We start from the raw sequence: 25,404 nt of genomic DNA, 5'->3' as shown, positions 1-25,404 counted from the left end.
TTTCATTGTGCGTGCACAATGACATTAAAGTTTATTTTATCTTATCTGGACCTGCCCTCAGCTACAGCATGTGTACCTCCTACTGATTACACACTGGTGGCAACCCAACTATGTTCTGGGTGGGGTGGATAAACCAAGATTAGGCAAAGAGAGGGCCACTGGACCAGCTACTACCAAGCTCTGCTCCATGGTGAGATCCTTGATGAGGCACATATGGCGGGCAAAAACTTTGCAACCACAGAGAAACAGCAGGGCAGTTAGACAAGGGCATCTCCATGGGCTTCATGGTGATTGATGAAAGCACAAACATTAGAGCAGCATCACATGCAATGACCCTCAGAAACATTTACCTCACCTTCTCCACATCATGGTTATGGATACCTTAGGTCTGGATTCTGCAGAGAATCCCAGGTTGTTTCATTGAGTCTCATGATTTCCAGCATCTCCTTCAGGAATATCAGCATTTCATAAACCACTTCTTGCACAGTGTAAAGGATACCCACCAGTTGTTTGGGAAATAGGTGCTGACAGGTGTGTCACAGCACTTCCTGATATGTGACATCAGCACTCACTGGAACTCCACCTACACTGTGTTTGAGCAGACGAGATCCCTGACAACCTTGATCTCTGAGATTAAGGTTGTGAGGGAGGTTAGCCAGATCAAACAGGATGAGTGGTTGACTACCTCAGATTGTGGAGGTTCCTAAGCCCTTTAAAGACTACATGCAGTTGCTGTGGTCTGACTCTGGTCATTCTCATGATCCAAATGTTTCATGAGAAGATGGCGGGGGAGGAGGAGGAGGAGGAGGAGGAGGAGGAGGAGGAGGAGGAGGAGGAGTTTAGCACTGGGGGAGCAGAAAATTATTTCAGGGAGGGAATAGTCATGGCACATCATTGTGCAATCATACATGCCCAAAGTTTCCTAATCCAGATATCGTACTTCCCTTTTCCTTGATACAAATAGTATTCCTCCCTTTCACTGAACACTGGGTAAAACTATAGGGTACCTCACAGCTGCAAATCACTCTGTGGTGAAATGTAAACAACAGAGAGTTAAGGTAGCAGCAGCAGATGTTGGGAGGGAAATAAACAGCATGAGAACACACATAGGCAATCAGCTGCTTTGTGCAGATCATTTCTTGAATTTTTGGATGTGCTAATTGTAATTTGTGGACAGTTGTGATTCAAAGTTTTGAGTGATGGTTCTTCTTTGTACCAGTCCATTCAGATAGACCAACTCATTTCATGCAAGCAACACTCTCCAAGAAAGAAAAGAAATACAAGTCAAGGCAGCTTACCCAAGGATAATACCCTGTTAACCCATTGTGGGAATTCAGGTAAGTACTATAGCTATGCACCAGTAGCTAGTTGCTGTGATTCAAAAATCTATGAAGTTCAAATTTACAGTTACATATGAGCATAATCTTCCTCATCCTTCTGTTCTGATCCTCTGAACATTAGTTGCAGATTAGTCCCTTCAGCAATCAGGCAGTGCTATGCATTGATAAGATGCCATGAAAAAACAAAATAAGTCAGTCTTCATTGACTTTGTTTTCTTTAGCTGAATTTAGCTTCATTTTAGAACTTAAAAAACTGAGGTTGTTAAGTAAATGAACTAAATGATTTACACAATTCTGAGACTATCTAGCCCCTGTTGAAACTTTATTTGCATTTATTGAAATTAGCTCACTGTTTAAAAAAATAGCCACATTGAGAAAAAGTAATTAATGGTGCAGTTCTAAGGAGAGATGCACCCTTCTAAATTCACGGAGGGATTGAAGGGTGCAATTCTGTACAGTAACATTCTTGCCTATTTCAGATTCAAACTTCATTTAACTGGGTTATTTTCTTTTCATTATTTCTGCATATATGTACAGGGACATGATACAAATATACAAGCACAAGCAAACACATACCAATGCAAGTAAATGTTGCAATAAATATAAGAAATGTGGTGAACACTGATTGCGTGCAGATGGTGAGACCCTTCTCCAGCAAACATCACACAACAACGACAGGCTTGGAAATGGATGGGGCCACAGCCCAATTTATTAATTATTAACAATAACTATGTACACAGAAGCTGGGCAACAAACAAGTCGCAACATCAAGCATCCCCCAATCCCTATTGGGGCCACCTGCAGGAAGCTGGGAGCTCCAGGGGCAAACCCTCAGCTTCAACCCTTCCTGCTGCTGGGGGAAGCGGGCACTGGCTAAGCCAGCCAACTTGCCTACTGGCCCGCCATACTCCCCTCTTTTGCTGGGGTGTCGAGCACCGGCTGAGCCTACTGGCCCGACCCAACCCCACCTGCTGGGGTGTCGGACACCAGCTAAGCCTACTGGCTTGCCTACCGGCCCGCCACACCCCCCAGCCCTTTGCAGGCCACAAGCATCGAGAAGACCGGCCGCCTGGCTTGGCTTCTCCCCCAGATGTTGCAACTCCCATTGTCAACCCGCCGGGCTGCGACGAAATATATAGCAAAGCATAACATGTGTAACAATATAATTATAACGAGAAATAGGGAGGGTGGGCGGGTCACGCCGCTCCTGAGTCTCAGCAGCCAAGAAGGCCAAGCTCAGGGTGTGGCGCCTTTTATACTCTTGCTCCTCCCGCCTTTACGGTTCAGAGCCAATCAATGCAGTTCTTTGCAAACTTCTTGCCAAGCATTGCACCTTGCATGCAACCACCCTTTGCCTATTCTGCTCACCACAGCCACAATGGCTGCCCCCGTTGAGTCGGTTGCTGCTATTTGTTGTTATTATTTTAGGACAATAGGAACATAGCAAAAAATATAGGTCATAAAGATATGTGTCGTATCAACCAGTTGCAGCTGATTACATTTTGTCCTTATTTCCATGAATGATATTTACTGTAACTTTCTGTAAAGGTCCATTTCTGACATTTACCAATAAATATCAGTATTTACCAGGGCAGAATTGAGAAGAAAGAAATGGGTATGCCACAATGCATATTATGATTCTGTTTAGCATCATTAATTTGTGTTGTCTTCCTGTGGTTTAATCTGATTCTAGTCTATTCAAAATGGATTAACAGGATTCTTGTCAAATGTCTAAATGAAATAAATTGTTAATTTGTATAATTAGTCAACTTTAATGCTTCTAGAACCCAGTGTACATCTAATAACATAATAGAAATGGGGATCTAAAAGATTTTCTGTAGCCCATGCCCCCCCACCCCGCAACCTGGCTGCTACCAACCTGTCCCTTACTTTATGTACTGAAAACAAGAGCAGTGGAGAGATCTCCATTCAGGATAGGTGCAGTATAGACATCAAGTAGGTCTCACACTCTCCCACATATATGTGGTTGTCCAAGGCATTCAAGGTTTATGGATGCTGGAATAATTGTCAAATGCATTGAGCAGTTTGAGCAAATTTGAAAATACCCAAACTCATTTTTCAACCCAAGTTGCCCATCAACTTGGGAGCTTCTTGAACTCTTCAGAAGATTTGCATTCCCAAATTCAACCTAGATTGAGGCCCCTTCCGCAAAGCAAATGTATAAATAATATATATAAATGTTTCCTGATTGGGCAATCAATGGCTACTGGTTAGAAGAAAAACAACTGGACACCTTATTCAGTGAGAAGAAAGTGAGTTCATCACTTGCCTCCAAGAAGTTTACCTATAAAGAAGCCAGATGTGCCGTCTGAAGGAGAGCATTGGTATTCTAAGCCAAGAGATCTTGCCTCTTGACAGACTACCCTCATTCTACTGCTGTTCAGGGAAAAAGAAAAGAATGGGAAGTCTGTCTTGTATATCTCAAGTTGCTTCTATTTATATTGAGGGGGAAAGAAAGCCTGTATGTGTTAAAAAAGGAAACTGTCAATGAAACAATCCTAGATCCACAGTGGCATCCATACAGCCAATAAAATAAAGCTCTCCTCCTAGCAATGTGACCTGTCACCCTGGAATTAATTGACTGCATACAAGGTGGTTTACTAACTTGATGAGACATTGCTTCTTGCTTGCCTTCAGGCATGCAGTTGCTGTAAACAGCCTTTCTACCCCTAACTGGATTATCATGCATTGATATCTCTCAATGAATCCCTTGGAAGACTGATTTCTTACTGGCACAGTAGCAACTTCCACTGTATATAACACAATCTACCAAGATAACACTAGGTAGGCGCTAAGTCATATCTTAGGCACATACAGCTTTTTAATTAAACTGAAGTGAAGGACAGTGAATAAGCATCCCTTTCCTCTGTACCTGGCACTGTAATTATTTTCTGGTGCCAGTATAATGCTTTAAAAAAATCTGCAGGATTTTAATTTATTAATTGTTCTCCTTTATTGGCACTACTCTGCTGTTTTTATTATACTGTGGTTGATGTGATTTTAAGTAGCCACAGCTGGTTTTATATGCTTTATGCAATTACTAAGAGTTTTAGGAATGTTTATTAGTCATTTTATTTTATGAGTTTGTTTTATGAGTGTATTTTGAATACCTCAGGTATATATTACAGAGAAGTATATAAATGTTATAGCAAATAGATAAAATAGTATGTAGATGTAAGGATGAAGAATAGCTTCAGAAATTATAGGTTTTTAAACTCTGTGTCTAGTCTTTGGGGATTTTTTTTAACATTGCAGTTTAAACTTGCAAAGCAATCTATAGCTTCTGTCTTGTTCAAGTTCTTCTGAGGTGGGCTATTACTGTTCTTAATGCTGTGGAAGCTAAATCTATATATTTATCCCAGTCAGATGGAAATATTTGAAGGGATGCCATGTCAAAGAGAGAGCAAGTTTGTTTTCTGCTGCCTCAGATACTAGGGCACAGAGTGATGCATTCAAGGTGCAGGAAAAGAGATTCCACCTACACATTAGGAAGAACTTTCTGTCAGGGCTGTTCAACAGTGGAATTCACTGCCTCGGAGAATGGTGGAGTCTCCTTCTACGAAGGTTTTTAAACAGATGAACATATGTCAGGAGTGCTTTGATTGTACGTTTGTGCATGGCAGGGGTTGGACTTGATGGCCCTTGTGGTCTCTTCCAACTCTATGATTCTGTGATTCTATGAAATAAAATGTCACCAATGGGAACATATTTCCCACTGAAAACAAGATAACATCACCTCAGTCAATATTAGCTAGATTGCAGCCAGTAGCACCTTAGATAACAACAAAATTTTCAGGGTATAAGCTTTCAATGGTCAAAATTCCACCTGGTCTTAAAAGTGCTATTGGACTGGAATCCAGATTTTTTTAATGTAGACCAACATGAATACCATCTGAAACTATCAATAAATAATGACTTCAAACATGAAATATAATAATATTAAAGAATTCAGGCAAAATGTTTAACAAACTGAACAAGCTGAATCCACATATGATTTCTGTGCACTCCTAGCTGATACAACAAAATCCAACTATATATCCATGTGGATTGTTTCCACCCAACACAAATAGAACATATTGAGGATGGATACAGAAGCATTTTGGGAAGGAGTTCTGCACAGCTTTTTCCCCAAAGCATTTTGAAAATGTTTTATTTCACCCCAAAACAGCTGGGTACCTCCAAGAACCTCGAGGCAATGCAGAGAAACAGCCAACACAAAGAAAACCCCAGCCACTTAGACAGTCCTCTATAGGGCTCAATGGAGTTACGCCACCCTTTTCAATGGTGTAACTACAAGGCCCCAAAGACCAGGTGGAGGCCAACTAAAGTCACCCCCAGGAATGCCCCAGCTGATTGAAGTTTATTCTGGTGCTTATTGTATGATCAATTGTTTGCTTCATTTATTAAATCTTAAAGGCTATAGAGTCATTATGCTTCACTGGTTTTCTTTGTTACATTTATTTAATCTCACTTGAATCTTTTGCTTGACTTTTATTACTAATCAAGCATTTGTTCTGTGTTTCTACATTAGCAAAGTGAATTTGCTTCCCTGTTGTCAATTTTTTAGAATAACAAGAAGCTAAATTAGGGTCTCATTCATTTATCTACAATCCATGCAAAGTGGCCCCATGGCCACAGCCATGTGGAGCAAGTAACTTAATAATCATTGGACCAGTGGAACGTCTCAACATTGACTTATGTGAGCACGGCAGGTAAAAATTATGGCTGCAAAAATCACTATCAGTAGCCATGTAGCTCAATCAGCTGATCTGTTAACTCTACAGTGTGGCTGCTGCAATGGGGAGATTTACTTGGGGAGAGGGAATTGCAGAGAGGGCATTATTTAAACAATAATGTGTGATCAAAGGAGAAATTATCCAGGATTCAGCTCTGATCTACTTAGGGATTTTAATTCATGACAATCAATGTTGTACCGTACACCTAAGCTGTGCAATTTCCCCTTCTTTTGAAGGTTGCGGAGGATATTTCCTACTAGTATTTTTCCCCAAATATAGCAGTAAATAAAAGGCAGATTCTAGTCTGGTAGCACCTTAGAGACCAACAAGATTAATCAGATAGAGGCTGAAATGGAGATTTCTGAATAGTTATAGTCCAATCAGAAGGTGGGAGCAATGTTGCAAAAATGGTATTCAGGATGTAAAGGTACAACATGCAAAATAGTTAGCTTGATAAAAAAAAAAGAGGGAAAATTCTTGGAGACAGAAAATTAGCATTTGGAGTGAAATAAGAATCCTATATCTTTATTTGGCCCTGGGGAGTTCATTGTTCAGAATTTGTGTATGAATAAATAAGATCATTCTACAATTTAGAGAGATAAATGAACCTGAAGGAATTATTTCTCTAACAGAAGAGTCCATTCCACCAGCACAAAGTAAACAGATGTGAATGGGAGGGAGGGGTGCTTAGGGAAAATATTATTACAGCCCTTAAAATTTCTACCAGAATTAAACTTGCTGAGATGAATGAGACCTCTGCCAGCAGAGCACTCTGAGGATCAGGACCTCTGAGGCATATTTCTGGAGAAGATATGAAACATTTAATTTAAGACTTTACCACTTCACCGGAGCAGATAATTAAGAAATTAGAACAATTAAGACCCAACAGAGCACCAGCAACCCCCATGTGAATTGAGCCTGCAAAGAAAGTAAAAACAAAACAAAAAGAAGTCTTTTTTTGGCTGAAATGTAGGATGGAGCTGAGATGAAACAAAAGATGCCCTCTTCAGACGAGTTTTTTAAAATTTGACCAACAATTTAAATCTAACTAGCTCCTGTTTCTACCTCTCACACCCCACTATATTGTACAAGCTTTGACTAAACCTCTGGGTGAGTACCCCAGAATCTTGAATCAAACTTTTCAGTTTGGGAAAAGTAGCTTGCAGTACTAATTTCCCCCTGCTGCACTGGGCATCCACATGGATTAAGCAATAGGTTCCGAATGTAGGAAACAAGCCCAATTTCTGCACCAAGAGAAAGTTGTTCAGAAAGACTTCTGCTTAATCTGCATAGATTAGGTTTAGAGCTGTTGCTTGGGGGGAGCTGTTAGATGGGTGTGGCTAAGAGTGCTTTTTCAATTTAGCCTGGATTGCCAGCTGGAGTCCTTCTTAGACAGGTTGGACAACTGCAACATGGTGTATGTTGGCAGCCTTTGAAGAGTATTCAGAAACTAGTTCAGAATATCAAGAGGTTGTTAGAATATATGATAAAAACTATGATGGGCCCCTTTACCCTGTTTATTTTTTGAGGCAGGCTAAACTCACTGACTGAGCTGGTCAGATTTCCCACCTTTTCTCAGGGACTGAGCTGTTTTGGTATGATAGCATGTGGTGATTTATAATTCTATTGCTCAGACATCTAATTCCACTGAAGGTGCAAGGAAATCTGTTATTTAACCTAAGGCAAATCTCCCTTGTAAAGGCACCAAAGTATAATGAGGCAGGCTCATCAATGAACAGAAGTAAAATTTATTAAACAGATAAGATGGGATAGGAGAAAACTTATATGAATGGAAAATAGACAGGAGATAAATATATACAACTTCTGTTTAGATTTCAATCTTCAGGCAATAGCACAGATCTTAATTAGGCTTCACAAGTTTCAATTGCTCAGATGTTCTAGAGGTTTTTACTTCAGATAGTATAGTTTGGTATTACTGATGATAGTGGCTAATGGATTAACACGGACCTTGGCTCCTAACAGACTAGTACCCCTTCACAGTACATACACCCAGTCTTGACTTTATTAGCTCCCCAATTCAAACATAAAACTCACTCCTGAGGTAAAACTTAAAGCAAAACCCTAATACACCCAGCGGGATCTACCTAATGTGTATAATCCTGCACTAACTGGTTCAGGAATTCTTCTTCTAGCACGAAAGCTCACTCCTAGAAAGCACTAACCACTGAAGTCATATTTTCTATTGTGCAGTGAATTGACATTGATACAATATGCAGTCTTCCAATGTGGTTTAGGGAACTTCATGTAAAATTCATAAGGATACAGTCAGTTAAATTTAAATTTGTGATTGTCTTCAATGACACAGCAGCTTGCCTTCCATAATGATGTGAGATGAAGCATGGAGACATAGCTGTTGAGAAGTACCTCAGGCTCTAGACATTCTTTCCATTATCCAGATGCAATCCAAAAATCATATGAAAGCAAACACTGGACTTGCTCAAGGGGCCATAGAGCAGCTAAGGTGCCCAGAATTTGACTAGGGTGTCCAATCAGCAGCCCTGAGATTTGCAATTGGAAGGGTGAATCAAAGAAAAATATTTGCCTCCATACTCCAAAATGACACCACCAGACAAAATGCATAGGTTAAACTAGGCATCATTAAGTGCCCACTAAATTACAATGAAAATCTCTCTCCCCATTGTGTGGGTTCTCCTGCCCCATTAGGTTTTCCAACACTTGGGCAATCCTGCCGTGGTGCTGGGCTGAACCAAACCATGGCCTGGGATCAACAAACAGGTCAAGTCAAAGATCTATTTATTTTTTTCTCTAGTTAACAATGTATATTTATCAGAGGTTAAGATGTGCATGAGAAAGCCAGCATGGTATAGTGGTTAACAGCAGTGAACTTTAATCTGGAGAACTTGGTTCTGTTCCTCACTGCTCCACAAGAAGTCTGCTGGGTGACCTTGGGCTAGTGTTGGGCCCAGTTCCCACCCAGCCTGGCATCAATGGGCTGGCATCAAGGTCACACCTGTGCTTGCTGTTATCTGTATGTTAATGGGTCATTCTGTTTCAATCGCTATGCTTGTAACTGGCGAAGTATGCCTCCCTCTTCCCTCCCTGGGGCAGGAGTGAGACTATCGCTCATCCTTGAATCTTGGAGCACATAACAATACTGGTCTAAATACTGCACTTCTCTTACTCATCCTATTGTGGGAACAGGGGGGAGTCGGGGAAAAGTGGGAAAATTGGGGATATATGCAAGCTGCAAAAGCCAGGGCCCCAGCTCTGGCTTCTTGCAGCTAAGGTCCTCCTGACACAGTTCAATAAAGCTCTTGAACCTTCCATGAGCCTCAATTATTGACTGTAGTAACAGAGCCTAACAGCAAGTTACAGTTCTCTCAGAACTCTCCTAGTCTATGCAGAAGCAGGCAATGGCAAACCAACTCTGGATGTCTCTTGCCTTGAAAACTCTATGGGGTCGCCATAAGTCAGCTGTGACCTCAGGGCACTTTCCACTGACACCAAGATGTGCTGATAATCTTAATGATTTAGCTCAGTCAGCAGGTCCTTTTGGCAATGATACTGACATGTTTTTAGTAGTCACATGCAGATGGGGCTTTGTTTTGCAATTCCACAGACATACATTTCAAAATACACTCCTAGTAATAAGCATATATTAGCTTGTGGCTCAGAATTTCAGGAAGTGAACCAAGCAATTTGCCCTACCCCCTTTTTTTTCTGACCCCAGAGCACATTCATTAATCATAGCAGGAAACATTTTGTCATGGTGGGAAACAAAAAGGTATGCTGCTTGATTCAGTTCAAGTTCCTGGCAGGTGCATGTCATTAGGCATATAGATGGGAGAATACACAGTATTCTTTCATAGTCTGATTAAATGAACCAGACAGAAAATAATCTGGTCTCCAGTTTTACTTGATACTAAGATAAGACACGTTGATACAATACCTTGTAGAGAAGTAGAAAAAATTAAGTCACACACAAAAAAGAACCTAGTAAGCGGCAAAGACTAATATGACCATATCAGTAAGGTTCCCATTTAGTACATGTGTGTTTGCCAGTGAACAGTTAGTTATTTTTTTAGATAGGTGGGACTGCAACCCCAATGTATCAGAATTCACTTTGATATTTGGGTGAAAACAATTAATTAGTAATTGCAGCAGACTACAAATTCTACATATACGGAAATAATAATAGTTATTCTGATTCATTATACCTAAATAATAAAATTCATTCAAAAATATCATGCCAAAAATATTCTAAGCCTTCTATTTATTCAAGATTTGAAAGGGGCATACTCTTAAAATGTCTTCTGAAATTGTGTTTGTATAAGTGCACATACACACACAAGTGTATATGTAAGAATGCATTATTTGAATTCACTGTTACTCCAATCTCTTCTTTACAGATTTATTCTTACCTTGTGGCTTCACAGTTGCCTTTAATTCCTGAACTGTGATAAACCAGTGTGATTCCCCCCCACCCCACCCGCCCCTGGCAAATATCTCTGGCTTTCTTTGCAACTCTTACATAATCTATCACTCAAAATGAAATAATTCCCCATGTTTCAAAGAGAATTTAATTCTAATTAGCAATCACATTTCTAAGCCAGTGTTTAAAAATGAACTTGGTATGAAGCATACATTTTGCCAGTATATTACTCTGACATGTCCAACTTTTGAAGGTGGCACAGGAATCCTTTATGGAAAGATTACACAAAAAGACTCAGAGAATCTCTCTCTTTGACATATCGTTTTAAAGAACAAAAAATGTAATTGGGAAGGTAGGAGAAGAATAGGATGGTTCTATGATTTATAGTGAGAGAAAGTGTTGAAGGTATATATGGAAAGCAGACTAAAGTGGAGGAGGGAATGATTCATGATAGGGGAAAGAGGGTGCAGGTTATGTGAGAAGAGAGAATTACTAATGGCTGGAACACTTTTGCTCAATCAAGGGCACCATATCAAACTGTGTTCATAACAAAAGCAAAAGTACAGAGGAGGGGAAAAAAATCAGTTGGCTCTAGGTCAGGACATCTCCCTTGCCTCCCCAGTCTTCCAGGAGTGTCATAAAATAACCAGCTGGCCTTCTTCAAGAAGACATTGCCAGTCTCCTTCAAAATATGCCAAATAGGAACAAGAGTCTCTTTTTTCACTTTCCTGCCGCACTCAGGAAGTGTGTATTTTTGAAATGCTGAGTAAATGTTTGATATTTTATAGATACTATTTTTAATAAAGCAACCCAAACTTCAGCCCACATACAATGACACAGAAATGCGTACAAGTGTGTTTTGAAGGTTAAAGTTTACACACACATTGGTGTCATTGTAGTTGGTCCCAGTAACGGTGCATGGATTGTGGTTTGTTCTTGGATTTTGGACCTGTATGGCTTCAAGCAAATTTTTAACAAATAATCCATTCCAACTATTTTAAAATATAGTTATTATAAGGAAGCATTTGGTAACAGAGAATCATATGACAAGGCTTCTTAATTACAGCCTTTTTCTTGTGTAATATTTTCCTGTGCTACCAAGGCAGGGAATCCTACCATTGAGAACCGAGGTTGTCAAGGTGCCATTGCCTGAGTTTAGCAGTAAGATCTAGCTTAGACAGAATCATAAAAGAGACGCTCAAGAATTCCAAGAACCAAATGGCACATGACACTAGAAAATCCATGAGCAAGTATTTGCAACATTTTGGAATGGCAGTTGCATAGGATTCCAGGATTTGTTTTTAATGGTGACTTGTGTCGTTGCCTTTCCAGAAGATCAGTTTTGCTTGAAGAAAGTATGGGGGGTAGGGGAAGAGGTATAAGACCTAAACTCTCTTGTTTCCTAGACCTGAAATCTGAATTAAGGACCACAGATTACATTTTTGGAAGACCAAGGCCCCTTCCGCACATGTAAAATAATGAGTTTTCAAACCACTTTCACAACTGTTTGCAAGTGGATTTCGCTATTCTGCACAGCTTCAAAGAGCACTGAAAGCAGTTTGAAAGTGCATTATTCTTTATGTGCGGAATGAGCCCAAGTGAGGGAACATGCAGCGTTTCATCTGGTTTGACCTTGAGAATCAGGAATACCAAGCCGTCATGCGTATAAAGCAATCTGCATCTGAGGGAGTTTATACCAGGTGTCAGAGCCTTGCAACTGATGCAATTCTTCTGCAAAAGGACTCTTATGGCTTAACCATGCCATTACTTAGCTCTGCAGTTTCTTCAGTGCTGATGATATCATCAGGGAAGAATGCCATGGGTTTATAGATGAATAAATTTTGTTTATTTGTTTCAACTTCCATTCCAGCCCTCTCTCATTGCTCATGGTGACCGATCTTGAAAAGGTTGGCCTTAAATTCAAAGGTCTAATATCATGAATTTGTCCAGAACACAAGATTCCATGGAGTCTGTAAGGCCAACGATTCTTGCCAGATGTACAGTTCAAGATAGGTTATCAGCAAATGAACAACCATTAGAGTTTGCATTTGATAGTGCACTATGAATGAGAAAATGAAATAAAAGTATTAAGTGCAATATGGCCCTATCCAAAGAGCAGAGTGAAGACGCCAGTGGGAGTGGCATGGGGCTGTACCAGTGAATGCACCGGTGGAGGGGAGAATCTGTCAGTGAGTGGCCACTGTAACCCTCCGCGGCAGTGGGATGTGGTACAGTATGCCATGCCACCTTCCCTGCAATTCATACCTTTTCTCAGGCCCTTTCCACATGGGCTGGGGATGCGGGTGCAAACCGGAATATAAGATTCCAGTCCAGTCCTCAGGCTGTTCGCATGCTTCTGTGCTGGCAGCTCCAGAGCAGCCGCAGCTCACAGATGTGCCTCCACACATGTTATTTTTTAAAAAAACCACCTTCTCTCCCCTGCATAGCTCTGCAGGGATGAGCGGACAGGCCCCCACAGCCATGGTGACACCTCAGGGGGTCACAGGACCGGTCATCCTCTCCTGCAGAGCTGTGCAGAAGAGAAGGTGAGGTTTTTTAAAAAAAAATGCTTTAAAAAAAATCCCCAAAAGCTGCGCCTCCTACCTGGAGCCATTTGCACAGGCGCAGCTGCAACCCGGGATATTGTAAAAGAATTGCAGATTGTGTGATCCTTGAATGTCCCGGGTTTGGCCATTTAACCCAGGACAGGGCTGAATTAGGAGCAGGAGCTGCGTGAAGTTCCCACCCAAAACCTTGTAAATCCCAGCCCTGCCCCAGGTTAAATAGCCCGTGCGGAGAGGGCCTCAATTAGGGAGCTGATACGTAAGAATGACCAGATTCTGTGTTTCTATCTTGTTTAGGGTTTGATCTCCCTCCATTCCTGGGGACTCTGAAAAACTTCCATCAAAGTTTACAAACATTAATAGGTTAAAACCCCAGAGTCAGAGATGGAATGGTCCTCCCTTTCCCACCCTTTTCACCTCTTTATGCCCTGTGTCCTGGGAGACCCCCAAAACCATAGTTATGTATGTGAAATGGATCCAAGTATTTAGAATTGGTTTAAATCAAAGGTAAGAGTTTGTGTACTATTGTGTCAATTAGTGTACTATTTTGAATATAGCGGAGTGATCCAGGCACTTACAGAACTAATTCTAAGTCCAAATATCACCTCTCAGGTTCTAATGCGGCTCCACAGCTTATTGGAATACCATATGATCTGAGGAGTAGTCTAGAGAGTTGGAACCTGTTTTGATTGCATAATTGTATCTAACTGGATGTCACTATCAACACTACTAATAACAGAGGTTCATTCCTCACATGCCATTTAAAACGATTTGAGGCAGGAATATAAAATTTTTCTTCTGAGGAGTTCTACAACATTATTAGCCAAAAATGTTTTATTTCCAGCTTCAAAACATTTTTTTTTTGCATGTTGGTTTTTAGCAGTTCTTTTTGTGCAAACATTTCCATAGCGATGAAGACACAACCGTTGAAGAGTTCTGGCATGGGGCAGGGGTTTTGAAGATGTGTAGCATTAAATCCACAGTATTTTTTTAAAAAAGAAATATGCAGAAAATGGTGGCCAGAAGTCATTTTGAGGGGGTGAGTGTGAAGAAAGGGGGTGGGATTGAAAACATTTTGCAAATGATTTCAGAAACTTGTTTGGAAAGTATTAGTATGGTGTTCAGTTTTGATTAGCTTTGTTGAGGTGGAAGGGTTAGAGTGTGAAAGACTGTTCATTTCTTGCTTCACCCTAATGTGAATTAGTATTTCATGTGGTTGTGATTTACGTTTAAAGTTGAGCAATGATGTGTAATCTTCACTTCATCTAGTCTGATGCTCATTTTCCTTAAGTCAAAGACTGTGTTAAGTCCATTGAAGTTACCAACTTCAACAAAGCGTTCCATGGAATTCCAACTGCACCTTCCAAATGTCTTACCAACTTCAATATGTCACTTCTGATCTGGATAATCAAATTAAGTATCACCACAATATTTGAATGTCACAAATCTATTTGCAGAATGTAATCTTATTTAGTGCACTCAAATTTACAGAAAGAATACCATTCTAAATAATAACAGCATTCCAATCCAATCAGAGATAGATACTTTTGTGTTCAGCCAAATTACACTGGGAGTAAACTGGGCAGAATTTATCTAACCAAGCTGAAATTGAACAGGCTTTTTAAAAAAATCTAATGGCAAATAGAAGTAATAGCCTCAAGCTTAATGACTCATTGGAAGTAATACTTTCCCAGTGATACTACCATATCATAGAAGCTGTTCTATTGTATTTTGCTTTTCTTAACCATGATGTTTTTGTGAATATATTTGCATTTTCTCCAAGAACAGCATTTGGGGGAGGTTTTTTGCATATATCTAAGGCACTGACAGGAATAGCAGCAAATATATTACAAGTTATCTGCCTGTGTAATATTTCTACAGTAAAGTAATAAAAATGTATTTTATATCATAGTGTTGGTTTAGTTCAGGGGTAGGGAACCTGCGGCTCTCCAGATGTTCAGGAACTACAATTCCCATCAGCCTCTGTCAGCATGGCCAATTGGCCATGCTGGTAGGGGCTGATGGGAATTGTAGTTCCTGAACATCTGGAGAGCCGCAGGTTCCCTACCCCTGGTTTAGTTGCTTGGAAGGCAAAGCAAAACCCATGGAATTAGGTGTTAGTATTTTCAATTAAAGGGATATTTTCTGCCTATTAATTACCATTGTAAAAGAGCAGGGGAGAGAGAGTGAGCAATTGATATCTGTGTAAATCCCTGGAAGAATACTTCTGGTATGGTAGCAATAAATGATAGCTGTTCAGTCATTACTCTACCTTCAGCAGAGACTATTGTTCAAAAAATCTGACCTACATTGAATCCATTGCTAAATTATTACATTTCAGCAAAATATGCTACTCAGTGACTTACCCATTGGATTCCCTTTCCCCATTTGTTATGAATCTGAGTCAATTTTCAAGAAGAACCTAACATACTGGGAAAGTGGACAATTGTACCAGAACCCACATCATCCCAACCACCCACACACATGAAGGCCAAAGACAATCATCTTTGAGTTATATTAGGTTTTAATAATTGGCTGACCGATATCATCAACCTATTCCCTGATTTTGTAAAGTCTGGGTTAAGGCATCTCATTGGTTACAGTCATTTGTGCCACAATAGCTTGGGTCCTGTATTTTGAAACTTTTAGTATAACTATCTGGCTAATGGTGGAACACTTATGGATCTGATGAAGTGAAGATTTATTGTAATACATGTTAGTCTTTAAGGTGCACTGAACACACATATCATTTCAACGTGCAAATATAATTTTAGGACCCAGATCCAGGGGTGTAGCTGCAATGGGGACATCTGGGGGGGCTCACCCCGAAGCTTCGCCTGTACAGCTCATGTGTGTATTAGGGGTGGGAGGCAATGTTGTGAGCAGAGGCCCGAGGGTGGGGAGGGGGGCATGCGGGCAGTTCATTGCTTGATGCGGATCCTCCTCACTTTGTCGCACCACCCTAGATCTCATGCCTATCCACAATGACATCTTTCACTTTCATACAAGAATTAGCTATAGTCACTATGATGCAATTAGCTGAAAGTGCAATGAAAGATCCTTCCTTCCAAAACTTAAAGCAAAATTTTACCTTCATTCAACTGTGGCGCAAGTGAATGAATAGCATGAACTCACAGAGTTTTTTAAACTCTAGCAAACTGTTTTCTAAAGCATCATCCAGTTTATTTCCTAGATTTAATTTAAAATCTTTGTAATCTGGTGCAATAAACAGAAGTTTATTTTAAGCTCTACCAACCTCCCAAAATACTAGGGGTGAAAACTGGGAAAGATAGACACAATTTTAAGAATAGCTCTTAATGAAAAATGAGCAGTTACCATGGAAGATTTTCCTTGAGCTGTTAAAACATTGATTCAATCTTGGACACTCATGTCTTCCATCAATTTGGCAAATAAAATATCACTGATTTCTGCTGAAGACAGAACAAACTTTATTCCAAGGAAGAGAGGGACAGAAAAAACATCAGTGTTAAAACTGGCCTGTGTTACTGCTTGTGTGTAAAGTGCTCTGGAACCAGCAGAAAGGAGCAGCAGTGGACAAGGCAACTGGGCCAGGAAGAGCAGAGTGACTCTGGTGTTCATTTTGGAGGGCTTTTCTCAAAGCCACATCTTTTAAAACAGTGCATTTGCAACAGGGGGTTTGCAGGGGTTATCTCTCTCTTTCTCCCCTGTAAGGCTACTAGGAGAGCTGAGACTGCTGGAGGTGGGGCTTAACAGGGGTTAACAGACAGGTTAGCTCTTTGTCCTGGGCTGCTAAAGGTGGGGCTCTGAGGTGAGTCATTTCCAGTCTTTAGTTCAGTCTCTGGAACCAACAGAGAAAGGAGCAAGCAGTGGACCATGAGCAACTGGAGCCCAGGGAAGAAAGCAGAGTGACTCTGGTGTTCATTCTTTGGAGGAGCTTTCTCAAAGCCACATCTTTTAAAACAGTGTATTTTAAATTAACAGGGGTTTTGCGGGGTTATCTCTTTTTTCTCCTTAAGGCTACTAGGAGCTGAGACTGCTGGAGGTGGGGCTTAACAGGGGTTAACAGAGGGTTACTCTCTTTGTCCTGGGCTAGCTAAAGGTGGGGCTCCTGAGGTGGAGTCATTCAGTCTTTAGTCTCAGTCTCTGGAACCAGCGCTGCGGCTAGCATGGCATACATAATTTTTTTCTTTTTTAAAAAAAATTAATAAGGACCTTTCTTTGGAGGGATAGTAGGTACAGATAGCTCAAAGGGGCACTGGACTAAAAAAGTTTAATATCTAAATATCTAAACAAAAGCAGATATGTGAAGGCAGGGGAGTAGCTTGGGGGGATGGGGGAGAAACTGCCAGTGTTTTGCACTGAGTGTCACATGTATGACTATCTGCCAACTGGAGCTTCAGAGTGGGTGGGTGTGCCCTGCAGCTGCAATGAGCTCCTGGCACTCCAAGGAACGTGTCCGGTTCTCTTTGAAGCCAAAGCGTGGCAGACCTGGAGAAGCTGAGAGAGAGGCAGAGAGGCAACAAACAAGACTCAGGGACCTAGGCAGCGGGGTCCCATCTCCCAAGGTGACATCTCTTCCAGATGTCATGGAGAATGAGAGTCTGGGTGACAGAGGGTGCCAGTCTGAGGTGGGAGAAGATGTTCCCTTAGGGATGGGGGACCCCTTCCTTAACTACTGGCAGGATCAGCTATCCTCCCTCGCGACTTTGAGGATACCTACAGGGAGATGGGGGGAGCTCCTTGTGAGTGGGTGATTCGATCGTGGGAATATAGAGAGTTGGGTTTGTGACAGGCGTGATGACCGTGATGGTGACTTGCCTGCCACAATGGTGCTGGAAGGTTGCAGATGTCACACTACGTCCTGAATGAGCTGTTAGACAGTGCTAGGGTGGAGTCCTTGGTTAGTAGTCCCACAGTGAGTACCAATGACATTATTTAGGAAATGTAGCCGGAGGTTCTGGAAGCTAAATTTGAGCTGCTAGGAAAAAGGTTAAAATCCAGGACCCCAAAGGTGGCATTCTCTGAAATGCTACCTGTTCCGACGCAGCATAGGCCCGAGAGCTAGGCAAGCGGGAGATACAGGGTCTCAATGTGGATGAGAGGTGGTGCAAAGGCAGAGGTGGTTTCCAGATTTGTCAGGAACTGGGGAACCTTTTGGGATAAGGAGCAGGCCTGGCCACAAAGGGGCCGGGCTTCATCTTAACCAAAGAGGAACCAGGCTGCTGGCTCCCAGCTTGATAAAAGGTAGCAGAACAGCTTTTAAAACTGATCCCTGGGGGAAAGCCGACAGGAGCTGAGGCAGTGGACTTCAGGTTTGAATATAAGAGTCCATGGGGATGCAGACAGAGAAGGAGGTTTTTTTAAATCAACCACATACAAGTGAGAACATAGCAATGTGATAAGAGAGTAGGTGTCTACATAAAAGGCTAGAGGGCAAAACACACATAAATCCCAGGTTAGGAACAGAGACAGATAGTATACAAGTGTCTCTATACTAATTGTAGAAGCATTAGACCTAAAATGGGGGAAGGCTGGAGTCTAGAGTTTTTTGAAGGACATTGATATAGTGGGCATCCTACAGAACTTATGGTGGAATGAGGAGAAACAGAGGTGGGATGCACGGTATCCCAGGTTTACAGGCTCTACAGGAAGGGATAGGACAGAAGAGGCGTGTGCAGGGTGGGGTGGCCCTCTACATCAAAGAGAGCATAGTGTCACATAAAATAGACAATGCAGAGCTGGTTCCTCTACAGAAGCACTGTGGATATCAATACCAGGGGTGAAGCATATGGTTGTATTAGGAATATATTATAAGTCCCCCCCTGACCAAAGCACAGAGGAGTTCACAGAATGGAAAAAAGAAATTAGAGAGGCCAACAAAACAAAATAATATGCCATTGGTAATGGGCGATTTTAACTATCCCCATATAAACTGGAAAAATGCATGTTCAGGGTCCTTAGTAGGAGAGAACATTCCCTGGATATGCTAAATGACTGTAACTTAGAGCAGATGGTTGTAGAACCAACCAGGAGTGTGATCCTAGATCCTAATTCTATATGTGGGACCCAGGACCACAGATGCGGGAGGTCAGTGTTGTTGAGCCGATAGAGACAGCGACCACAATGCTGTCAGATTCAATTATCTCTGCATGCGAACAAGTGACAACTACTAATGTAGTTACACTCGCCTTCAGAAAGGGAAATTTCTCAAAGATGAGGGGGATAGTCATTAGGAAGCTAGAAAGGGAAAATCAAGAGAGAGTCAAAAATGTCCAAGATGCTTGGAGGTTATTTAAAAACACCACAGTCTAAAAAGCTCAGCTGGAATGTTTTCCACAGATTATGAAAGACAGCGCCCAGTCAAAAAAAAAGCAACCATGGTTAACAAGGGACGTTGAGGAAATTATTAGGGAAAAAAAGATGTCTTTTAGAAAATGGAAGTCCAACTTAACTGATAAAGAATACCAGAGAGAACACAAATGGTGGCAAAAGAGAAGCAAGTTAGCTGTAAGGGAGGCAAAAAAGGATTGTGAGGAACGCTTGTGGCTGTGAACATCAAAACCAACAATAAACAGTTCTTCAAGTACATCAAAAGCAGGAAGCCAACAAGGGAAATGGTAGGCCAGTTAGATGACAAAGGAACAAGAGGGTGTGCTAAAAGATGACAGGGAGATTGCAGAAAAGCTGAATGAATTCTTTGCATCTGTCTTCACCCAAGAGGAGGTGCGGAAAATTCCTGCACCTGAACCAAAGCTTTTTAGGAGGCCGAATCCGAGGAACTAACTTGAAGATAGTGGTAGAACTGGAAGAAGTTCTGGCAGCCATTGATAAACTAAATGCTACCAAATCCCCTGGCCCAGATTGCATTCACCCAAAGGTTCTTAAAGAGCTCAAGCAGGAGAGTGCTGATATTCTCACTTTAATATGCAACTTATCCCTTGAAATCCAGGCTCCATCCCTGAAGACTGGAAGATGGCCAATGTCACACCAATCTTTAAGAAAGGATCTAGGGGGGACCTGGGAAATTGAGGCCAGTCAGTTTGACATCTATTTCCTGAGTAGTGAAGTAGAATCTGTCATTAAAGATAAAATTATAAAACATGTAGAAAAGCAAGACCTGCTGAGAAAGAGTCAGCATGGCTTTTGCAGAGGCAAATCCTGTCTTACAAACTTACTAGAGTTCTTTGAAGATGTAAATAGGCATGTGGATAAGGGGGAACCAGTGGACATTGTCTACTTGGATTTCCAAAAGGCTTTTGACAAAGTTCCTCACCAGAGACTATTGAGAAGAACTCAGCAATGAAGGGAAGGAGAGGGGAAGTCCTCCTATGAATTAAAAACTGGTTGAGAAACAGGAAACAAAGATTGGGTGTAAATGGGAAGTTCTCACAATGTGTGGAGATGTAGAGTGGTGTCCCCCCAGGATCCGTGTGGGACCAGTGCTCTTTAACCTATTCATAAATGACCTGGAAGTAGAGGTGCAGGTGGCGTGGTGGCCAAAGTTTGCAGATGATACCAAATTATGCCTGGGGTGGAGAGAACAACAAAGGTTAGCGAGGGGCTCCAAGCCGGACCCTTGATAAATTAGGTGAGTGGGCTAAGAAATGGCAAATGCAGTTCAATGTAGCAAAATGCAAAGTGACAGTGCACATAGGGGCAAGAAATCAGAAAACTTCACACTTGCACGCTACAGGGGTCCAGTGCTATCAGTCACAGACCAGGAAAGAGATTTAGGCGTCTTAGTTATTAGTTCCATGGGAATGTCAACTCAATGTGTAACAGCTGTGAAAAAGGGAAACTCTATAACAGGGATAATTAGGAAAGGAATTGATAATAAAACTGCAAAGATTGTCGTACTATATAAAGCAGTGGTGCGACCACACTTGGAGTACTGTGTTCAGTTCTGGTCACCACATCTCAAAAAGGATATTGAAGAGATAGAAAAAGTGCAGAGAAGGGCAACGAGGGATGATTGAGGGGACTGGAGCACCTTCCTTATGAGGAAAAGGCTGCAGCGTTTGGGACTCTTTAGTTTGGAGAGGAGACGTCTGAGGGGGGATATGATTGAAGTCTATAAAATTATGCATGGGGTAGAAAATGTTGACAGAGAGAAATTTTTCTCTCTTTCTCACAATACTAGAACCGGGGGGCATTCATTGAAAATGCTGGGGGGAAGAATTAGAACTAATAAAAGGAAACACTTCTTCACGCAACGTGTGATTGGTGTTTGGAATATGCTGCCACAGGAGGTGGTGATGGCCACTAACCTGGATAGCTTTAAAAGGGGCTTGGACAGATTTATGGAGGGAGAAGTCAATTTATGGCTTCCACCAATCTTGATCCCTCTTTGATCTGAGATTGCAAATGCCTTAACAGTCCAGGTGCTCGGGAGCAACAGCCGCAGAAGGCCATTGCTTTCACATCCTACATGTGAACTCCCAAAGGCACCTGGTGGGCCACTGCGAGTAGCAGAGAGCTGGACTAGATGGACTCTGGTCTGATCCAGCTGGCTTGTTCTTATGTTCTTATGTTCTTATGCTGTGAAGTCACAGCTGAGTTATGGCGACTCTGTAAGTTTTTCAAGGCAAGAGATGTTCAGAAGTGATTTCCATTTCCTGCCTCTGTGTGGGTTGAGAGAATTCTGAGGGAACTGTGACAAGCCCAGAATCACCTCTCAGGCTTCATGTGGAGAAATGGGGGATCAAAGCGGGTTCTCCAGATTAGAGTCCTGCCACTCTGACCCACCGCACCATGCCAAGTCTCTAAAAATAGACCTACATGTGGCAAATGATTTGATGTTCTATCTTTTTTTTTCTTTAAAGTGACACTAGATTGGAGCCAGGTCCTTCACGAAAGACTATTCATACATTGAATTATGTGCTGGGAGGGAGATTTCTCTCAGTTTCCCATGTGGAGTGAGAAAATATTGACTATTATCCTGCATTAGGCCTGATGATTCCTCCAGTCTAAGACTTTATCCAATTTTAGTGGTTCTACCTGTGGAAAAAGAGTCACTTCAGCAGATGGAAGGTTTCATACTTTGCTTATTGGAAGGGTGGGATACAGATGTTTTCAGCTGCCTGTATGGTTGCATGATGAGCGATCAGCCCTGTGACTAGCTATACCATGACTCCTGCATAATTTCCAATAGACATGGGCTGTGAGCACAAAAGATATGATAATTTCAGTAGTAAAATTATGCAGTCTTGTCCTTGCAAACTGCTTGGAAATCCTATGCTGCCATTTTTGAAGTCTTAGAAGAAAGAAGGCGCCACAAGTGCAAGAAACAGAGAGAAACTACGCAACCATTTCCATGATTTTATCCCAGTGCCATAGTACAGCAAAAGTGCACTACTCTAAATTGTATGTTTCTATGACGAGAGAAGGAATGAACCATCAGAACTAGATATTGAACCAGAGCGATACAATTGGTTCACAGATAGATTTAGGGGTGTTTCGTTGCTACACTTGTACTCACTAATATTTCAAGGATTTTCCTAGCTTCCACTAAAGGAAGTCAACTTTGCACTAAAAGGCGAAAAAACCACACATTGCCTTAAGCCTTTGTACTTATGGCTGGCACCTGCTAAGCAATTTTTATTGCCCTCTTTGGTTATTTCATCTCGTTTTATGAAACAAAGTTCATTGATTAAAAATAGAATTCATTTGTCTTGTACAGTTTTTACTAAAATACAGTGAAAACCCATTGATGTAAAAAAGGCCTCATGTACTACTTGACGTTGAGATGTCTCAATCAGCAACTGACTGTGCTTTAGCTGGCTTACTTGTTAGAAATTTCTTTTTCTTCATGTGCAATGTCCAATGTATCAATATTTTAGGAAGAAAAAGCAGGGACAGCTGCTACTAGATTGTTAGCTGCGCAGAAACCAAAGAGTAAAGAGAAGCCAAGCTCTATGTGAGCCTTCGTAAAATCATGAAAGGGAATGGGAGACTATTAAACTTCATACATCACAAGCAAAGTCACACAGTCAGTGCACCCTTCTAAAAACCACATTGGGCATATGTAAAAATACTTGAAGCTCTGCCACTGCACCCAGTTTTAAAATCAGATTAAGTACAACCATTATTCCTTGGATAAAATGATCATGATTATTTTTTGTAGTTAATCCTAAACAACTTAGATTAAAGTCTTAATCCTGTATATACTTAAATTCCTGTGGAAAGATTTTGGACACACACTTTACAGCCATCTGCTTAAGTGGATGATGTAAGGTCACATACAAAGAAATTCTTCAATGAACTTCCTTCCTTCAAAAAAATCCACAGTATTTCTGGCACTGCAGATGCTTTGAATCATTTGTCTGTAGAAAGAAAGAAATTTTAGACAGACATAAACAATGAGATTATAACACACAGTGCTAAATTTCCTAATGATAGGAATGCCAGAATTTACATTTTTAAACAACGTTTAATTAAGCTGTTTGTCACCATGTAATATCATTTTTGGTGCAAAATGGGTCACCAAGATATTTTTACACATCAGGATATCACAATGAAATCGGAGAACTGAAGCAGCTTCTTTAAAAAATTCTTCATACTACTAGATTGGTGGTTTACTGATAATATATCAAATAGATCTTTGATAGGCGGCAGAAAAGTAGCAGAACTGTGACACAAACTATGGTTGGATGATGGAACTGAATCCTCAACTGTCACCAGAATCAAGGGGGGCATTTAAATCGAGAAATGTATTATTTTTCATGCCATTCACAGGAACTTCCGTCAATATAATAATTAATACTAATTAATCTAAACTCATAGGAGTCATTTTTTTAAAATGAAGATGAACCTCTGGGTTATAACTGTAAACACTGTTTCGAGTACATTATCATAATTTATTTTATTTATTTATTTATATTTTAGATTTATATAGGCCGCCTCTTCCCCAGGGGGCTCGAGGCGGCTCAACAACATGGCTGTCACTAACAGTGGTTTCCAGCCTTTTCGGGTATGAAGATTGCTTTTTAACATCAAAAAAAAAACATGATGATAGTTGCACAATTAGTATCCATTGACTGATAAAACATATACAGAGTTACCATGAATTCAGTAGTGCTTTTAAATGGTTTTGTATTTTATCACAAAAAATCTACATGCATTTGAAAAAATAGTAATACATATATGCATGAGACATTATTTATTTAGTCTACTGAAGATATGTTAGCTTGTTTATTATACTGAGGCATGGGCCGTCCAACCCAGAGCTCCAGGCAGCCCAATCCAGAGCCCCAGGCCTATGGAAAGCTTTCCAGCAGTGCAGGGAGACAAAAAAAAATGCTGCCGTAAAGCCCTCCATAAAGTTTAATAGACTTATACCTCCCAAACAAGTAGTGTAAGTCCAGGGCCTGCCCGATTGGGATGCCAATGCAGCTCTGCAGTGGTTTGGATTTCCAGCTATTGCTCTTATGGAGCTGAGGGGTGGCTGGCCACCAGCGCTTTTGCTCCCTTCACTGGCATGGGTGCCCCTTGTGCCAGCAGAGGGGGGAACCCTTCAGTGCAGTCCCATGCCACTTTCTCAAGAGGATTTCCTCTCCCTACCTCCCAGATCTGGTCATTAATGAGAAGGTTAGTTTTGTTTTCCAGGTTTCAGAGATTGAAATTCTGATTGAAGGATAGTGTGGACCAATGACTTGACACAGTTCAAGAAAACTTCATAGATTTTTATAGTTTAGAGCTACTAGTGTAGCAGCCTAGAATGATTGCTTTGCCAACATAGTTAGCATTTTGTCTGTACTCATGATAATTCACTTGGATAACCAACGAGCTTTCAGGCCTTAACAGGACAGTTGGCAGATGTTCTTCCCACCTGGCCTTCTTCACAAGGAACACTTACTAAGGTCAGTGAGATAGCCATAACTACTGGTACTTGAATCTCAACACACGTTCATGTTTGTTTATCACACAAAAGAGGGATCTCTTTTTTATTTGCCATCAAAATGAATACGAATGTTAGAGAGAAGGAAGACGCAATGTTTGAGAACGTGAATTTATTTTTTTGTTTCCTTTTTTCTCTCTACCTGCTTCTCTATTTTACTACTTCTCTATTTTACTTATTTTCCAAGGCAAAAAGCAGCATTTTTGACAGGTAGATTCCCTGTTTATTGTTTTTGGTGGTCTGTGATTTTGGTTGCTGTTGATTGCCTGTAAAGTGAATAGTACTGGAATCCCAATTTGATTTTCAAACCCAATCTCATACCATTTCTCCCACATTTCAGACAGGTGGCTATCCTAGAGATTTTCCAGCATTAGTGCTCAACTCATTTAGTCTTACACCACAGCTGAGTGAGCTGTAGTCACAGACTAAACCTTCATGACCTCCCTCCCTG

The sequence above is a fragment of the Sphaerodactylus townsendi genome, linkage group LG09, assembly GCF_021028975.2.
Source record: "Sphaerodactylus townsendi isolate TG3544 linkage group LG09, MPM_Stown_v2.3, whole genome shotgun sequence".
Taxonomy (NCBI): Eukaryota; Metazoa; Chordata; class Lepidosauria; order Squamata; family Sphaerodactylidae; genus Sphaerodactylus; species Sphaerodactylus townsendi.
This window is presented reverse-complemented; position numbering follows the sequence as displayed.